This window comes from Protopterus annectens, chromosome 1.part1, assembly GCF_019279795.1.
Source record: "Protopterus annectens isolate FY-2018-M chromosome 1.part1, PAN1.0, whole genome shotgun sequence".
NCBI classification, from domain to species: domain Eukaryota; kingdom Metazoa; phylum Chordata; order Ceratodontiformes; family Protopteridae; genus Protopterus; species Protopterus annectens.
The window spans coordinates 619,043,296-619,064,020 of record NC_056726.1 but is presented as its reverse complement, the minus strand read 5'-3'; the positions used below and the strand labels follow the sequence as shown (position 1 = coordinate 619,064,020).

The 20,725-nt window shown below is 40.7% G+C and overlaps 1 protein-coding gene across 1 annotated transcript in view; it reads right to left on the bottom strand.

The window, feature by feature from the left end:
- EYA4 (EYA transcriptional coactivator and phosphatase 4) overlaps nt 1-20,725 on the bottom strand; it is a 3,122,134-nt gene that overhangs the window by 1,838,383 nt on the left and 1,263,026 nt on the right. The gene's annotated exons all lie outside the window — the stretch shown is intronic.

Here is a 20,725-nt window from a genome sequence, read left to right as displayed (position 1 = left end):
AACCAAAATATGACCCCAGATAACCATTTTCTTTTAAATGTGTAGGAATGATGTTCACTGGGAAGGGAGAAGATGATGAACCTTAGGATATTGTTTTCAGTGACTTGCATTATGTGAGTTTTTATGGTAAAAGTAGGCCATTTAATGGTAGGCAATATTCTAATCTTAGAAAAAGATTATAGTTTGCTAGGACCTCCAAAAGTCATTCTTCACATCCTACTGATTAGTGTCATAGATACAGTTTGCCGCCCTTCCCCCCTGCACAATCATGGTCGAATGGGGTCTCCCCATATACAGCCCTCCCCTCTGCAGCCATCCCAATGTCCCATTACTTAGCTATTTCACCCCATTTGCCATAAACACTGTAATGCGCATACTGGTTTACTTCTACTATGATTTGGATTTCATTTAAAAGTTTTATTTTACAGCACAAACACTAATAGACATCTTCTAAACAAAGCAATGCAGTCTCACAATGAAAATAGACTTAGCAAGGGGTTATCCTCAGGTATGGGTGTAGGACAGAACTTGTGTCCAGGGAGTTTATCAAATGAATTAAAAAAAGTGTGGCAAGACAGACTTAACTTCTGTACATCATTTTGTCTCTAGGTTTATAAATATAGCAAAACAACACTGAATTTCCTATTTTTTGGCTATTGCATGGTTTTGGAAATGCAGGAAGAATGTGAGGTTACTGAAGAATCTAATTCAGTCTGTTTTAAGCAGAAAAATTATGGCATATAAGCTCAAATACCTTGTGATAATAAATTATTTATTTGTTCTATTGCATCATTCTCAGCTTTATCTTTTTTGTGAGGTGGTTTATAAATTGCCTTTTCACTGTTGCGAAATAATTTGCTAGATCTTGACATTTTTTGACAAGAAATAATGGTATGTTGATAGAGTATGATGCGATAGTTCACATGTTGAATGTTATCAGTTTTTTTCTTTCAGTTTATCTCTTCTTGTATAATTTGTATGCATTTAGTTTGGAGGAAGCATTTGGCATTCTGCATTAATTTCTAGCCATGATATTGCTCCTGTGAAGATAAAACTGTTATTCTTAAATTATTCAAATCAACGCTTATATTATCAGCTAACCACTCTGTCTGGATATGGAAGATTATCATAACCTAAAAGGCAGCGTATTAGATTGACATGTCAGCAATAAACTTCAACAAAAATGCACTGTATTACACTGCAATATCTTGACTATAGCCTCACAGATTTTTTCCACAATGTAAACTTCCATTACAATTCTCTTTACTTTGTGTGTTTATTACCTGCATCTTCTCAGCCACACCTGCTTATTACATCTGCCAAATGCTTATATCCAACTGCCATCACAAAATGTTTCTGTACTATTTATTCTGTTCAGTGCCTCGACTCTTTGTGTTCATGTTTATGCAAAGCCAGAGACATAACAGCAATTGGCAGGTCTCAGTCTCACACACACACACACACACACACACACACACACACACACACACACACACACACACACACACAGAGGAAGATATTAACAGAGGCAGATTGTAGTATTTAAGTTAAAGTGAAGCAACAAGATAATTGAAAAACTAACCAATCACACAAATTATACTAACGGAATTTAAGTACAAATACAAAAATCATACTCTAAAATAAACAGGTCAAGAGAAGGTGTTGGGGGACATACATTAGCCTTTAGCTCTTCCAGCAGAATATTCTGGAAACTTCTGATATCAGGTATTCCTCATACATACACACAGGCAGGAGTTCAATGATCAGCTGTTGGGAAGTGCTGGTCGCAGTTCTCATGTAGTCTAACCAAGCACAAGCAACACACAGTCACTGTTGTAGAGTCTGTTTACGGGCCTCTAATCAGTGGCACAGCACAGCATGAGTTTCAACATGCAGTATAATAATAAAACAGTGCTTCTGAATGTTAGCATAACACCACGGCACATGATTAGAATACCCAGTGTTGTGTTCTAGAAAACACAGACGTAATATGGTACATGTACTCACCACAGAACTGTGTTCAGGACTGAAGACTGACTTTATTCAGACTTAACAGAATAAATAAGTAAAACATAATCAGTGCATTTAACCACAAGCACAATGAGTTGATTGTCCTATGTAATGAAGAAAAAGTTCTTACTGAAGTAAAGACCTCTAGTGTTGAATAAGCAGGTGAAGTAATGCAGTCTATGGGAATGAAAAATGTGTAAGCTGCAACAATACTGAAATGACCTAGAAATGAAAATTTGGGCACCATTACTATCTCTAAGCACAGTAACAATCAGATTCAATTGCTGCATTTTCATTTTCTGCTTATTCAACTGAAAACTGAACTTTTTAACGCAGTTGTACATTGCCAAAGAGATTCTACTATGAAGCACCAAAATCCACAATCCCAAGAAATAATTCTTACAACATAGAAGGGATAACAACTTAAGTTTAAGTGCTTTTGCAAGGGGGTAAGCCCTCCTGCACCCTTTAACACGTATACACCAACTGCCTGGTCACATCAACTTGAAGAAGGGAGATCTCTCCCCAAAAAGGACATCATTACTGGTGCACAAAGAAATCTGTTTCTATGTAAAGAAGAGACTGACATTATGTTCCTTAGCACCTTCTTCATCAGGCCACTGACTCACGAGGAATTTCACCATTACCACCTGTAGATCAGCCTGCAAGTACACATAGGTAGCCAGACAGAATCAAGCTCGGTAAATATGGTGTCAGTTCTAGATTTACTAGATTAGCCTTTGAGTAGTAATGAAAAATGGCAACAGCTACAGAACAAAAACCATGAGGGACCCTATAAGAAACAGATAAAATGAAACACGAGACCCTATAACACAACTGTAACAGTATTTGCCAGTGAAATGTTTTATAACGTTTCTGAAGTGTAATAAACTAAATCTGTTTTTGAAGCATAAGAATCACGATTAACAAACTAACATGTGGCTTGCACAATATTAAATAAATATCTCCGAACAGCTTGTTGCCTTGTTCTGTCCTTCTCAGCACTGCATAAAATAAAAATACCTCTGTTCCGTTCCTGAAGTCCGAACAGCAGCATAATAATAAAATAGAGTCCTCGTTGTTCCTGAAGTCCGAACAGTCAGCAGCATAAGAATAAAATGCACTCCTGCTTGCTTGTTCCTGGGCTGGAAGAACCACCATCCATGATGAAAACTCTCGGCTTGGCTGGAGTGGAGACGGAAATGCTCACACACATGCTATGTTGAGCTCTTGAGCTCAATTCTGACAGGCTGGCAGGCTAGCCTGTTTATGGAGCTGACGTCATCACGCATGTGATGACGTCAGTTCAAAAAAAGTTAAAAAAAAGTAAAAATAAAAATGCCGGGAAATTCGGAAATTAAGGGGTGCCACTCGGGAATTGTGGCACCCCATTATTTGGACCTCAAACTCGGCAAAAAAAAAAGGTCAATTCAGTACGGTTAAGAGGTATGCTGTGAAATAACAAAAAAAGAAGGAACGGCCATAAGGACCTGGAGCTCAGAAACCCTCCGAGCAGAAGTAAGATCTAGCAACAAAAAGGTCTTCCGGGTACAGTGCTGCAAAGTAGTAGAATCTGCAAGCTCAAAAGGAGCCTGAGTCAGTTTTTTCCAAAATAAAATTAAGGTTCCCCAAGTAGGAGGAAAAGGTTTCGTTGGAGGCCTAAAATCCAAGGTGCACTTAAGAAATTGTTTGACCTCAAAACGAGAAGCCAAAGGGGGATTCAAGGACAGACAAGCAGAGATGGCTGACAAATGGACTTTCACAGAGGAATAGGTTAGGCCAGACTAGACAACTCACACAAATAAGAGAGAACCAGAGGGATCCTCATTGAAAAAAAGGGCCCTTGTTATGAGCATGGCACCAGACAGAGAATCTTTTCCATTTGGACATACAGGATTTTCTGGTTGAGTGTTTAAAACCCTTAACATATCCTGAGAAAAGAGTTGCCTGAAAGGGATCAAAACCCTATCAACCACAGTGTCAGATGAAAAGTGGACAAGTGAGGATGTATGAGAGACCCTTTGTCTTGTGTGAGGAGATCCAACCGGTGAGGTAACTTGTGGTGATTGCCCCTGGCCAGATGCAATATGAGGGGGAAGCTTTGCTGTCTTGGTCAAAAGGGAGTCAATAGAAGATTTTTGGGAAGTCCAGCTGCACGACTCTTGGAAGTAGAGGAAGAGGAGGGAAAGCAAAAACAAACATTCCCTTCCAAGGAAAAGAAAGGGAGTCCATATTTCATGCCAGGCAGCGTGGCATGGCACTCTGGAACAGAAGACAAGAAGCTGCCTGTTCAGAGGGAAGGAAAAAAGATCTACCTGAGGAATACCCCACCGATGGACAATGTCCAGAAACATGTCTCTGTGAAGCATCCATTTGTGAGCCTGTGTTTTGGACCTGCTCAGAGAGTCCACCACTAGACTGTACTCTGAAGAAATGTACACTTCCTGAAAAGTTAACTGATAACTGAGAGCCACCTCCAAAGCCTGAAGAGCCAGCTTGCACAGGAGGTAAGATTTTGTGCATCCCTGCTTGTTGACATACCACATCACTATATTATTGTTTTTGTACACCTTCAAGGGGCTTGGAGAGAATATGGTGTGAAAAGCTTGAAGGACCAGAACCAGGCAGAGTTCTCATCTCTTTTATATTGATATGGTCTAACTTTTGGTGGGGAGAGCAGAGACCCTGAACTTTCAGGTGAACAAAAAAATCCCCCCCCCCCCCCCATGTATGAGACATTGATGAATAGTCCTTGAGAAGGGACGGGAGGCTGAAAGGGCAGGTGTGGGTTGAGAGAAAACTGTTGAATCCACCACTCAAATTCCTTCTTTAGACAAGGAAGGAGAGGTACACTGAAATCCAGTAAATGACAATGCTTCAGCCAAACTGCCTTGAGGTATAACTGAAGCTTCCAGATATGTAGTATGGGAAGAGGGAGCACTGGAATAGAAGAGGCCATGAATCACAGGGCCTGAAGAAACTTCCCTAGCTGGCGCAGCAGTCAGAGGAAGAAGAGACTAAAAGAAGGTGGTCAATGACAAAACTTTTGGAGGTGGAAGAGAGGCCAAAAATGGCACTGTCTGAATCCTACATCCCAGATACACATGATCCTGAGAGGGAGTTAGGATGGACTTTTGGAAGCTGATAGTGAACCGCAGACTTTGAAGAAGAGAGATGGTGAACTCCAAACACTGTAATAGGCAACTGGGAGAAGGTGCCTTAAGCAACATGTTCCCTAGATAAGGAAAAATCTGAATGCCTTGGAGCCTGCAGAAAGCAATCACAGGAGCTAGGCATTTTGTGAATACCCTTGGGGCAGTACAGAAGCCAAAGGGCAAAACAGAGAACTGAAAATGAAAAGAAGATACAGAGAAATGTAAAAACTTCTTGAAAAGAAGGTGAATAGGGATATGAAGGTAAGCATTTTTCAGATCCAAAGACACCAGAAAAGCCTGGGGTAGTAAAAGAGGAAACATCTAAAAAGAAGGGACCTTGACAAAAGGTATTGAGCTGGGAGAGTTTCAGAATAGGTCTCCAAGTGCCACCTTTTTGAGGAATAAGAAATGTCCTGGAATAGAAACCCTTTCAAAATTGGGAAGGGGGACAGGTTGAATGGTTTCTTGGCTCACCAGAGACCCTAGAACATTTGGGAAATGAGGAAGCTGTTCTTGAGGAGGCTGATGAATCCCTGAAAAAGGATGAAGTAACCCTGAAGGATGATGGAAAGGATGATTATAGCATGAAGTAACCCTGAAGGATGATAGAAAGGTAATTCACAGCCCTAAAGGCCAAAGTAAAGACAGTGTAAACATTCTTACCAATCCTCCCTATTGCCTTACTATCATATCAGCAGGTAAAAGTTTGAAGAGGGGCAAAGCTTAGAAGGTTTGTCCGAAGAGACTGATACCACAGAAGGATCAGCCTAAGGACATCTAAATAAACATTGACAATCCATAGTAACCTTATAGAGCTTATAAGGTTTCTTAGGAGTATGAGGTTGAGATTCAGGAGACTTGGAAGCAGCAAAGAAAGTACCTAACAAGGCACCCAACACAGGAGGAACTGCCGATGGCTTAGGAGTGTCCACCTAAAACAACTCATAATATTTTCTCTGAATATCAGACACCTGAGAAGAATCACACAAAGTATCCCATCATCCTAGCAATTGCGTCATCAAAGGACAATTCCTCAAAAGGAGACTCAGGGCTAACAGGCTTTTCTTCATCAGGACCATAAGCCAAAGATGAAGGCATCTGTGAAGAATAGGACAAAGACCCCTCATCAGACACTGAATCCTCATACGAGGTCTCCAGTTCCCTAAGCCATTTAGAAGGGGTAGAGGTCGAAGGAGAAGCAGGTATGGAAAGCCTCTTGCGGGGGCTTTAATGGTATCAAGGCAGAAAGCAAGATCTGACTAAACTCTTGGCAATCCCATTGAGGATCCTTAGGACTGACCAAAACATGTTTAATTTTTTGTCTTTTCTTAAAAGGGACATCAGCCCTAACAAATACTAGAGGTTCTGACCCTAGGTGAGATTCAAAGAGAGAACCCAGAACCTCCTCCCAGGGAAGTATCTACAGAACCTCTCTAGGACCCTCTGAGACAATCAACTATGGTTCCCCCTCGACATCCAAAGTAGATGCCTGCAAAGCCTCAGAGGATGTGCGAAAACATGGATCCATGCCAGCCTCCAATGGGGTCATGACAGAGGAATCTGATGTAGACACTGAATGAAATACAGAGATGATGGAGGCTGTTCATCTAAAGAATCTAGACAAAACTTCTTGGCCTTCTAACCTAGCAAAAGTATCTTAAGGTTAAAGATTCTATGATGATACTCTGGACCAACTGCTTAAGCCACTGGTTTTCAAGGTAAATGGCCAGGGAAAACAATCAGCTTCTGAGCATCTTAGGCACAAACCTTACAAATACTACAAGAGGAACAGTAGTGGGAAGCACCCAAATGAAATATACAGTGTTCATGACAATCCTTATGGAGAATCTGCCTCCCACACTCACATTTTCCCTTCTTGGATGCCATGAACTCTAGGTAGCAAAAGAGATCCTGGGGATCAAAAATGGTTCAGAGAGTTAAGTGCATTGATCAGGCCAAACATCTCCTTGATATTTATGTGCTTGCATCTGTCCTTGGTGTCCCACATCTCCCACATTTGTATCCCTCCTGAAACTGCTCCCCAAACAAAGAATGTCTGTGGTGACTGACTGCTTTGGAAAAGGGAGGGAGAAGGGGAGACCTGTATTTAAGGTTATCTCTTGTCTCCACCACAAAGATTTCTCTTCTGACAAACCCCAGCACTGTGATTTGAAAACATAAAGGGTGTTGATGCTGGGACTAAAGGAGATTTTTCATGTTGAGTCTTACCAGGGGTATTATGAGAATCATAGTTGCCATGATACCCAAAATCCTGAAATACTCTCATGCAGTGACTGAAGTTTGAGTGGAAACCTTAGAAATAGATCTATATAAAGATCTATGAAGAAAAACCCTTTGAACTGAGGTGTCTAGTTGACATCCCAAGAGCACATACATATGTGGAGTCAAGAAAGACTTCTGAATGTTCTCTTGAAATCCCATCCTTTGTAAGAAATCTCATACCATGAGAGAGATTCCTGACAATGAAAAAAAAAATTCTTCAAAGATATGCAAGTTGTCCAAATATGGAAAAATGAGGATAACCTGTAGCCTGCAATGAGATATAACTGGAACTAGGTACTTTGTGAACTCTTTTGGTGCAGTGGATAGTCCAAAGGGTCAGACAGAGAACTGATAATGTGATCCAGACATACAAAATCTTAAGAAACATCTGAAATCTAGATGAATACAGATGTAATAGCAAGTATCTTTTAAGCCTAATGTTGCCAGGAAACCTGAAAGATGAAGAAGATGACACGTTGTGTTGCTATATCATGTCGAACTTGAGGACTTTCACAAACAGGTTTAGAAAAGAAAGATCCAGAACTGATTCCCAAGCATTTTATTTCTTTTTTTTGGCACTAGGAACATCCTTGAATAAATCCCTTTCCCCTTCTGGAAAAGAGGAACTAATTTTATCACTCCTTGGGACAGCATGTGATGAAGAACTGGTAGAACCAATAGAGTCTGATCTGGAAGATGAGGAATGACCCCTGGAAAGGAGGAATTTCCTCCCACTGACATGTGTAACCCCGATGAATGATTTTCAGAACTTATTTGTCTGAAACGATCTGTTGTCAAAGAGAAAAATGAGATTCAGACTTTCTGGAAGAAAAAAAAGGGGCCACGTTTGGAGTGGGTCACAAAATCTCTAGAACCTTTCAAATTTGTTTGGACTATCCTTGATTTTGGGAGGTTCAAGATGTCTTTTTGGAGCCTCCTTGTCATTTCTTCTTAAATGTCTGTTCACCTGTATTCTGTTGAGATTGTTTATTCTTTTTTGCAAAAACTGAATGAGGAGACAGAAAATCCCTCCGATAAATTGGAAAAGGAGGGCTGAAAAATCCTAGAGATTACCTAAATCAGCCTGCCCCTTTCATCACACTTTTTGATCCCCTCTGCAGCAGAGGGACCAAACACTAAATCTCTATCCAAGGGAAAATTTAAAATATTTTTTAACATCATATGGGAGGTTCTGAGAAAGGAGCCATGCAAACCTCCTCAAAACAGTACCAGTGGCCATAACCCTAGAAGAAATATTGACAGAGTCATACAGACACTGTAAAGAATGAGTGGTGATGTGCAGTAGAAGAAACTAAGTTACTTAAAGCAGACTTTTCCTCACAAGAAGAAAGTGCAAATTTGTCAGAACAAACTTTGTCATATGAGCCTGACAATCCAAAATTCTGGAAATCAAAGTTGTAGAAGTATACACTTTTTCCCATACCTATCAATAATTTTCTCTGACTTATCAGAAAGAGTAGGACTGGAATTACCCAAGTGCTTATCAAAAGTGGGATCAGCTACAGCTATATCTGCTAGGACAGGTTTGGGAATACTGTATAAAAATGTAAAAGACTGTGGAACTTTATACATCTTATCTGCCTTTTTAGGAGCAGCTGGCAGACTATCAGGAAAATTGCAGGCAGTAATACACACATCTTGTAAAGCAGACAGAACACAGACAGAACAGAAGGAATGGGTGTAGGTTCTAGAAACTCCCTCTGTAGCAGCTCATGGCATTTTCTGAGAGAATGAGACACTTCAGTGTTCTCCCACTGAAAACACTACCACACTCTAGCAACACCCTTACAGAAAGTGAAACCCCCAGAGGGGAGCTGTCCTCGGAGTCTGAATCAGAAATCTGAGAAAAAACTCCTGTTCAGATCCAGCATCTTGAATCTCTTCAGGAAAGGTGGTCTCTCTCTTTCTTTTACCAGAAACTACTTTACAAGAAGGACTAATAGCCTGAATTAAACCCTGAGCCAGACTCAGTAAACTACTTGAGGAGAAGAAGATACATGTTTGGTTTTCTGTTTCTTTTTGAAAGGAAAAATGGGGCCAACTGTGTTACTAATGGCAAAAGCACCTTCACCAGGGATGGACACAGCGTTCTGACACAACAGGGGAACCTTCCTTGTTCCTTCTCCCAGGACAGACAAGACTGGCTCTCCCTTGCTAACTAAAACGGGACCGCAACAGCTGCAGGGGATTTGGCTAACCCCCAGTCCACAGTGGCTACAGGTACTACAACAGATGGAAAATGGATAAAAGATGAGTGATCTGAGGTACAAGAAATGGCCACATCAGAGTTACCCACCTGCTGGTGATGCAAATTGCTAGCCTGTTGTGGTGGCAAAGGCTATTTGCTTACTGTTTTTTTCTTTTTGTGGCTGGAAGGACGACGAAACCTGGAACTAATAGTCTGCTTCATGGTCAAACCAATAATGGTGCCTCTTTCCTGTGGAAAGCAAGCAGCAATTTCCAGTAAACACTACCAGCCTGCAAAAGTGACTTTTTTGACAGGAAAAAAACAGTAAAATGTACTTTAAAACACCATGCCAGCCCCTCAAAAGTAAAATAAACACAATTTCTCTACAAAAATAATGATTTCAGTTACTTTACACCACTTTTAAACTGACAAAAAAAATGAACTCTCCATTTAAAAGTATGTTACAGTCTCGAGTCAGCCTATTCAAACAAAACACTTCTAGCCTTAAAATAGCTTTCCTGAAGAGGAAGGTAATAAATCATCAACAAAAGTAAGAAAATGGAAGTCTCCCCCAAAGAGAACTTATCTGCCCAGCAAAGGAAATCACAAGTTGACCGTTGATCCTTGAAAGCCTCAGAGGGGCATATTCTTTGGTGGCACTAAACCTATAAAGGGTTCACACCCAAACTTGACTTTTAGTCAGTTCAACTTGAGCTTCCTGATGTTTTGGGGACATGGAAGGTGCCCTGAAGTTTGGAAACTGGCCAGCTGTGATATCCTTAGCAGATATACTTTGACTACCTTGTCACAAAATCAAGTATTTATTTTATTTCTTTTACATTTTCACAAGGTCTATTAAATGCGTTTATACATTTTCAACAGCCTTTAAATCCATGTACATTACAGACATGTACACTTATGTATTAAAGAGAAATGGATCTTTTCTTGTCTTGAACACCATAATCATATCTCCCATCAATTTCCTACAGGGCAAAGTGTACAGATTCAATATTCAGTCTATCTAAATAAAGCATGAAAACATACTAATCAACGGAATCAATTTAGTATAATGAAGGTGAATCCATTCTAACGCCAAACTGCAGCATTCAGACTTGATATAAATGGAATGGACACCCACAGTATAACTTTGTCCGTGTAAGATTAACAAATAAAGAAACCTCTTTCTTTCTCCACTCACTGCATATACTAATACATCCCAATGTATTAAAACCCCACTTTCATATCTCCGAGTCCTGATTGGCGAGGTTAATTTTTTGCCCATATGACCAAATCATTAAAGACAGTGATGTTTTCTATTATTTTATCATTCACAATGATCAATTATTCCAACCCTTAGAGCATCAGACCACAAAGTTAGCCTTGTTTTACATGCACTTCTTTCGAGATTAATTTGATCCACATTTAAAGTTTATGTAAAGCATACTGAAGGAAGTTAACAATTTATACTGGTAATAATGTTACTACCAATTTTCAGACCATCTATACAGACATTACAAAAATACCCTGATGGAAAAATTACCAATATATACATTAAAACAACTAGGGAACAAAGACATTTCTGTGGAAGACCCCTGGACACAGAATAAAAATGTATAAACTGCCCAAGTTAGGTTATTAAGCCAACTAAAAGCCCATCTTTCCAGCCAATGTCCTAGACCCAAGTTCCCCAGTTTTTCTACAAGTAAATTACAATTCAGTTTAGATAAGAGATTAAAAATAAATGATATTAACCACAGCGTAATGGAATAATGAACTATATCATCTTGCTCTTAAACGAAGAAAATACAACAGCAAAATACAAAGAGAATAAGACACTAAGTAGCACACTGCCAATGAAGTCTAGAAAGACAACCTTGTTGATGAATTCAATTAAGCCAGAGAATATAGTTGCTGCTGTCCAGGACATGATGCAACCCACTATTGTGTTGGTGGAGGTAAATATGGATGATAATGTCATTTGGTTGGCTGATGACAAAACTCTATTTACAACTGGCGAAAAAGTCATGAAATAGCCACAAAGGAATTAATGATTATGATGACCACAGCAGTAAAAAGATAAGAAAACCACTCAACTTCAGAATACCTTGTAATAATGAAAAGCTTAACTTGACAAAAGAACAGAATCTCAGAGAAGTATTTGTATCTTTATTTGAATATTTATTGCATGACTGCAGTAATGTGATCATTTCCAATGAAAGATGATGGCTGCTTGAATCATGCTGTTAAAAAAAGAAGCTGTCCAGGGATGACACCACACTTCCTTTTTAAATCAGCAACCCTTCATTCCATCAAATGTTCCTATAGCTCATCATCATTAACAACCCCTTTTACCTACTTCCTTTGGGGTGTTGGCTATTGTGTCAACTGCTATCACCTCTCTTGAATCAGTGCCACTTTTACCTTCTTCAGCAGTCAGCAATTACTGTTGCAGGTCTTTTCTTACACAATCCAGCCATCTCTTTGCTGGATGTCCTCTTTTCATTCTACGTTCATCCTGTCTCTCCCAAATTTTCTTCACCAAATTGTCATTTTCTTTCCTGCATGTGTGCCTGAAACTCAGTTCACTTTGACCATTTCTGCAATTGAAGCAACTATGGCTTCTGCTCTAATGCCAACATTTCTTTGTTTGTCCCACAATATGCATCCTACCACCCATTTCAGGCACCTCATCTCCATCACCTTTAGCTTCCTCCACTGTTCCACCTTCACTGCTCAGGTTTCTGTACCACACAAAAATACTGGCTGAGCCACTGTTTTGTACACCATACTTTTCATTTTTTTTGTATTCTTATTTCAGAAACTATCCCTGACATTCTGTGCTGTAGTTCCTCTGATTCTAGCTTTGAGCATCTCATTCAGACATCCCTTCTCCTTGACCGACCAATATAGTTACTGGCAGGGGAGGTGAAGGATTACACTGGCATATATTTATATTCCACCTAAACTACTATTATTGAGCTTAGGAGAATTAGGCAGTGGTGTGGGGGGAGGGGAATAAGCATTCAGCAAGGAATATTACTGATGAGATGGGACTGCAACCTGATTTACAATAATGGGGATGTACTGGGGGCAAAGAAGGGAAAATAAAACAAAAGAGGGTATATTTCTGAGGGTCTATATTATATCATCGAATGTTTAAGTTGTCAAACACCTAAACGTCGACCACTAACTGTCGAAAGCTACAAATCGTGAACGGCCAATTACACCATTTTTTTTGCAGGGAAAAAAATTTGCTCAGACCAAAAGAGGAGTGCTTCAACAAACACTGATACTGCATTACAGAGAGATCTGGTTTGGCTGATCACAATAACCCCAACACTTGCTCCCGGGGCAGTTGCACCTCTCGCCCCACCCTAACTATGCTACTGTCCATATGAAAGATGAGGAAAGGTTCCCTACACATAAATGGTTTGTAACTCAAAGATTCTCTGGCAGAGGTAAGAGCCACCTGGAAGGCCATCTTCCAAGTGGTGAATCTGAGGTCAGAGGAGGTGCCAGGCTCAAAAGAAGGTAAGATGAGATGTCCTTACATTCACTGTTGCAGTATTTTTTACGTATGGGATTCCCTGCTGTGGCATCCCAATGTCAGCCAGTATACCAACGCCTGCTGTCGCTTTAAGGTATGTCACACTTAAGCTCCTCATATAGCATAGGGCATAAAGGTGACGTCTGGATGTACCATCCTCAGAACTTCTTTGCTGCCAGTTTGACCGCATAACTAGAATGTTGGTCTGAATGCTTGTGCCATTTTTACTAGTATGAATGCATTTTTCGTTCACAGTTTCAAAGCCTACGCCTTCTTGCTTGTACTGAGCCACTGCAGATAAGTACCCCATTGGGGTTTTGTTTTTTCTTAGCTTTTGTGTTGCTCTGGGGGGGGGGGGGGGTTAATGTCATCCAGGAAGTGTAAATGCCAGTGCAGGAGACAAATTCCCCATAAAGACTGCCACAATCTGTCTTTTTTGCCTAGGAGCTTCTCACGACCATACGACCTGTTCGATTTGTCACGCTTTTGCTCCAAAAATTCTTCATAGTAGGCTTTTTTCCCTGTCTTTGTATCTTGAGAACCAGGGTCTTAAGCTTCTCGCTAAAGGGACAATGGAAGGAACTTCCAGCCCTGAGGGTCAGCAGATAGGGAAGAAGAAGGTTAAAAAGTTTAGACCAGAATCTTTCACTGTCCTGCCTCCACTAGGCATTTCTCCTGAGGTCAGTGAGAACCCAGAGGCTCACCAGGCTTTGTTGTCCGAGTCCTCTGCCAAGACTGATTTGGAGGCCGGTGAGGATCCAGCTGGCAGCATGTCTGATGAGGAAGTAAATGCACACACAGCCAGGAAATGGAACAGCTTGTTGTAAGTTCACCAAGGCAGATTCAGTAAATCCAGGTAGGCACCAAACGAATTCAAATAATTCCTTTATTCAGAACCACAGAATAACACACAAGCGCTTTCGCTCAGAGGAATTCTGAGCTTTATCAAGTGACACCATGCTGTTGAATCAGGTGTCTTATATACCTTGAAAATCCTAGGTTAATTAGAAATCACTACCAATTAACATTTTAAAGAGACTGTGCACTATTCCACATGCTTAAAAATTCCTTTAAAACAAAATATATAAAAAAAATAATAGATTGCTTAAAATAATGCATTAATGCATCTGTCACTACTAAAAATGCTAATAGCTTAAAAATAAACAAAACATTGTGCACTGTTTCCATAGTGTTTAACTTTGTAATAAAACTTGCTTTGTGCAAAAAGTTGCACTTCTTTTGAAAATTGGGATAAGATGGAGTGACTTGACGTACCAACTGTTGTTCGTGTAAGTATAATATAAGGCTAATGCCTAGTATGGGTATGACAATATTTTCCTTTTCTTGGTCTTGTTGACAACCCTGCTGGAAAAAGAACACTATATCTTAACCAAGTTAAATTATGCTGTACAATAGGTCTTTCCTTAACATAGACTTTGTATAGTGTAGTATTAAGTGAAAATCATGCCCATGTGTATGAGTACTTGCCATAAGTAATTGTGTGGGGAATGTCAAACTAAAGTCTTGCCCTTCTTAGTTTCAATAGCGGCTTGATACTGATCAAACCGTTAAGCCCAAGGGGTCTCCCAGCATCTAACTTTAATTGCCAGAGAGTCCAAATATAAAACTGAAATTTATGGTACTGGAGCAAGTTAAGCCTGATGCCAGGGGGGGTGATTGGGAATCAACTTTAGAATATCGAGAACTCCTCTGGCAATGGGCATGATTTTCACTTAATGCTACACTATACAAAGTCTATGTTAAGGAAAGACCTATTGTACAGCATATAGCAAAAGGAAAATATTGTCATACCCATACTAGGCATTAGCCTTATATTATACTTACACGAACAACAGTTGGTACGTCAAGTCACTCCATCTTATCCCAATTTTCAAAAGAAGTGCAACTTTTTGCACAAAGCAAGTTTTATTACAAAGTTAAACACTATGGAAACAGTGCACAATGTTTTGTTTATTTTTAAGCTATTAGCATTTTTAGTAGTGACAGATGCATTAATGCATTATTTTAAGCAATCTATTATATTTTTTTATATATTTTGTTTTAAAGGAATTTTTAAGCATGTGGAATAGTGCACAGTCTCTTTAAAATGTTAATTGGTAGTGCTTTCTAATTAACCTAGGATTCTCAAGGTATATAAGACACCTGATTCAACAGCATGGTGTCACTTGATAAAGCTCAGAATTCCTCTGAGCGAAAGCGCTTCTGTGTTATTATTCTGTGGTTCTGAATAAAGGAATTATTTGAATTCGTTTGGTGCCTACCTGGATTTACTGAATCTGCCTTGGTGAACTTACAACAAGCTGTTCCATTTCCTGGCTGTGTGTGCATTTACTTCCTGGTTTGGTTCTCTGCTGTTTGTTTGACTTCTTAGCATGTCTGATGAGGCTTTGCAGGCATCTGTTTCGGACATCAGGGGTAACCACGGTTGATTACTTCCGAGGGACCTAGGGGTGTTTCACAGATATTAGTAAGGGAAGATGTTCCTACTACAGTTATTGAATGCTGTCTTGGGTCACAGCTTTCTAAGTTTTATAGGACAGATGTTCCTTTGAAGAACAAACAAAAAACTAAACATGTTTCTCCTGCTCTTAGGGATCCACAGAGTGATGGTATTAAAGCCTCCTCAGGGGGTTTCTGTTCCAGCTCCCCCTTGGTCCTCTACTCCCCTTAAAAAACCCACGGAACAGGATTCCTCTGAGGAGTAGTTGGATAATAATGAGAAATCCCTTGCTTACTCTTCCCAAATTCCTTCTCCTTTAGACTATGGGTCAGAGGAAGAGGAATCTAAAAGTCCTGATACTCCTTTTGAAGAAAATTCATTTGGCGGCACAATCTCCAGGATGATGGAGTTTTTTTTTTTTTAAATGGGATTGTGCTCAGGCCTCTGATATCCATAAGAGATATTATGTGTTGTTGCAGATGGAATCTCCAAAACCTACTATTCTTCCTGTTTTGCTGCTTTGTTGCATGCTTTTTTAAATGTTTCTAAAGCTCCTGATTCTCTCACCCCTGCTCCTAAGAAGCCTGATAGGTTTTCTAGGGTGTCTGAGGATTGTAACTTTTTGCACAAATATCCTGCTGCTGACCCCTCAGCAGTATCTGTAGCCTCTGACAAGCCTTCTCAATTGCTTCCTTCACCAAAGTTATTGCCTTCTGATAAAGACAGCAGAACCATGGAAAGGCTAGGTAAGAAGGTTTACACCTCAGCTACTCTGGCTTTTAGAGCTATTAACTATCAGACCCATATGTCCAGATATGTGCTGGCTCTTCTTTCTCGGGCGTGTCAGCTTATTTCTGATCTCCCAGACTATGAAGATAAATCTTATGCTCTTTCCTTGTTAGTGACTTCCTCTCAAATGATTTGTTATTCTATCAAGTGTAGTTATGATGCAGCAGATGCCTCTTATAGGGCTGCTGCTATTGGTTCAGTGATGAGGAAATATTCTTGGCCGGGCTAAGTTGATGGATGCTCCTCTTGATAATAAGCTTTTGTTTGGGGAAGCAGCTGCTGGTTTGTTTAAGTCCCTTCAGGATAAGGAGAAGGCCTTATTGGAACTCAAACGTGTTTGTTTCTCCTGTGATTAAATTCAGAGACATTATCCCAATAAGCCAGCCTTTGTTCGCAGGCAATCTCATCCTCCTACTAAGGGCAAAAAGAGTGGCAAGTTAGCTCCTTCTGCTAAGGCAAGTCAGACATCAGGGATTCAGAAGTCTTCATGTCCTGATAAACCAAATGCTGTATGAATATCCATCTCTTCCTTGCCACATTCCTCTTTCTCTTCACCTTTCTCTTGCTCTTCCTGTTTGGATTCAGATTAGTCAGGATTCTTGGGTTCTGTCCATCACTCATCAGGGGGTATTTCATGGTGTGGAAATCCCATCCCCCTTTTATGAGCATTCCTCAGCCTCCCCTGGAACAACTTCTTTTTTTCCCCAGAGGTTAAATGTTTCTAGTGCACAGAAAAGAGGGTACTTTGAGACCAGTTTTAGACCTCTCTCATCTAAACGCTTTTCTGAAGGTGCCCACCTTTCGGATGTTGCCCCTTCAGATTCTGTTTCCTCTTTTGCTCCCTCAGGCCTACATGGTGTTTCTGGATCTCAAGGATGCGTATCTCCATATTCTGACCCATCCGCTTTTCAGAAAGTTTTTGCATTTCTCTGTTGCTTCCTGGTATTTTCAGTTCCTGCTTTGCCCTTTCTACTGCTCCAAGGGTATTCACCAAATGCCTTGCTCCTGTGATTGCTTTTTGCAGGCTTCAGGGGATCCAAATATTTCCTTATTTGGATGACCTGCTGATTCAGACATCCTCTCCAGAAATCCTGTTGCAAAATCTTCATTTTGCCATCTCCCTTCTTCAGAGTCAGGGGTTCACAATAAATTTCAAACATTCTTCTCTGACTCCTTCTCAGGCTCAGGTCTTTTTGGGTTGCAAGATGCAGATGGTACCTATGCTGACATCCCAGCCTACTCCAAAGGCCTTAACTCTCATTTTATTCTTTCAAACTCTGTTTCCACTGGACTCCATTACAGCCAGGGAGTTTCTGAGAGTTCTAAGTTTCATGGTATCCACCATTGCTATGCTCCCTCTGGCCAAACTCCAGATGAGAAAGTTTCAGTGGTTTCTGAAGTAGTTTGGCTTCAACATGCACATCCTCTAGATTTTGTAGTTCCTTTTCTTGCTTGTCTGAAGAAGGAACTTTACTGGTGGATCTAACAGTTGTTTCTAAATCCAGGGCTCTCCTTTGATCCCCCTCTTCCCTCTCAGGAATTGTTCACAGACACTTCAGAAGTGGGATGGGGAGCAGGATTTGTCTCCCTAAAGGTACAGGGGTTGTGGTCACCTTGTCAGCAGAAGGAGCACATCAATGTGAGATAGAGGAGAGCTCTTATGCTGGCTTTTCATCCTCTTTTCTCTCCAGGGCCTCTCAATGTATTCATAGATAATACCACCGTGATGTGGTATATAAACAAACAGGGAGGAACAAAATCTTATCTTCTTTGCCGGTTGGCACTCCTGGTATGGGATCTTGCTGACAATTTCAGACATGTTATATCCCTTCAGGTCAAAACATTGTGGCAAGCACTTTGAGCTGGTCCTTAAATCCCATGAATGTATGCCTCACAGGGATGTGTTTCTGGACAGTGTCCACCAGTGGGATACTCCTCAAGTAGATCTATTTACCTTCCCTCTGAACAGACAACTCCCACTATTCTGTGCCAGAGTCCCAAGTCCTCTGGTTTGAAAAGTGGACATCCTCTCTGTTTCTTAGAAGGGGATTTTTTTATGCATCCCCTCCCCTTCCTCTCATTCCAAAAGTCCTGTTCAAAACTGAACAGGATGCTCTCAAAATCTTGCTGGTGATTTCCTTTTGGCCAAGACAGCATTCGTTCCCGCTTCTTCTGCATTTAACCAAGGGCAATCATCACAAGTTACCTCACAGGGTGGATCTACTCACACAAGAAAAGGGACCTCTTATCCAGCCCCACCTGTCCATTCTTCAACTGACACTGTGAGTGATATGATTTTGATTCCACACAGACACCTTTTTTCTGAGAAAGTACAGTTTTGTACCTACCATAAATGTAGATGTTCGAAGATCCACATTGCTGCAGTCCTTACACTTTGGTAGTCTGCTGTCCTCGGTCGGCCCGAATATCAAAGTATAAGGCTGACGTCGGTCAAGGCGCATTTGACTGACATCAGGACGTCAGGGTACAAATGCGCATGACCGACGTCATATCCTCAGTCTTTTCTTGCCCCAGATGTCAGAAGACCCTAAAAATAAAGGTCAAAACCAAAAGACAGCAAACAAACAACCAACCATCCTAGCACTAAAAATATGTACAATATATACAATATACATCATATTGACAACCCAACCCACACAACCACCTCTAACTACAGAGGGGAAGGAGGGAGGGTAAATTGGACTGCAGCAATGTGGATCTTCGAACATCTACATTTATGGTAGGTACAAAACTGTACTATGTTCTTCATCTCACATTGCTGCAGTCCTTACACTTGGGTAGAATCCCAAAGCAGAGGTAAGGGAGGATGGCCAAACTATAAGGAAGCAGGAGCTGCCAAAATGCCCTGCAAAACAGCAGTGGCAAAACCAGCCCTGGATTTAGAGTAAAGTGGTAGGTGATAATGCCTAGAGAAAGTATGCACTGAACTCCAAGTAGCTGCCTCCAAAATATCCTTGGTTGCCACCCCTCAAAAGCTGTCAAGTGGCAGTAGCCCTAGTGGAATGAGGCCTAATCCCAGCTGGAATCTCCTTGCCATGATGGGAATAACAGAAAGCAATGCAAAACCCAATCCACTTAGAAATAGTTTGTTTTGACACAGGCTTGCCCTGAGAACTCAAAGCAAAAGAAACAAATAACTGCTGAGACTGCCTGAACCCTTTAGTTCTGTCCAAATAATATCGCAACTGCCTGTGTACATCTAAAGTGTGCAAAATCTTTTCCCTTTATTTTGGGGATTTGCATAAAAAGTAGGCAAATGAATAGTTTGGTTTAAAGCCACACTAGAAACCACTTTAGGCATAAAGGAAGGATTAGTACGTAAAGATACCCTATCCTTATGGAAAATTAAGAAAGGCTCAACCGCCATAAGGGCCTGCAACTCAGAAACCCTTCTTGCAGAGGTAATAGCCAACAAAAAGCAGTCTTCCATGATAAAACTTTAATTCAGTAGTAGCTGCAGGCTCAAAAGGTTGTAGAGTGAGTTTCTCCAACACAAAATTGAGATCCCAAGCAGGAGTAGGAGCTCTTCGTGGGGGTCTTATATTCTTTGCCCTTCTAAGAAATTGCTTGAACAAAGGATGAGAAAACAATGGTGGGTCACAATCATAGTGAGCTGAAATTGCTGCAGCATGAACCTTAATAGAAGAGAAGGACAAACCTTTGTCCAGTAACTCAGTAAGATATTGAAGAGCCACACTTAAATTAGGCTCAGAAACATCAAAATCCTTTGCTGCACTCCAAAATAAAAATCTCTTCCATTTATCTGCGTACACTTTCCTTGTACTAGGCCTTCTAGCTTCCAAAATAACATTCAAAACTTGCTGTGGAAGTGGAGGGCCACTATGGTTCAAAACAGAATATGCCAGGCTGTTAGGTGCAGAGAGTGAAGCTTGACATTGAGCAAATGACTGTCCTCCTGAGACAACAGGTGTGGAATCAAGGCAAAGGCCATGGAGGCTTCCGTACCAGGCTTCTCAGTAATGGGTACCAATGCTGTCGAGGCCAATCTGGAGCTATCAAAATCATCCTTGGCTTGTCTTGTCTGGCCTTCAGTAGTACCTTTGGGAGGAGAGGCAGAGGCGGAAAGGCATACACATGAAGATTGCTCCAATTGAAAGAAAGAGCATCCACTTTCCAAGCTGTGGGATGAAACCTTTTGTGCAAAACTTTGGCAGCTGGTGGTTTAGTGGAGAAGCGAACAGATCTATGTCTGGAGTTCCCCATGACACTGTCAATTTCTGAAATACATG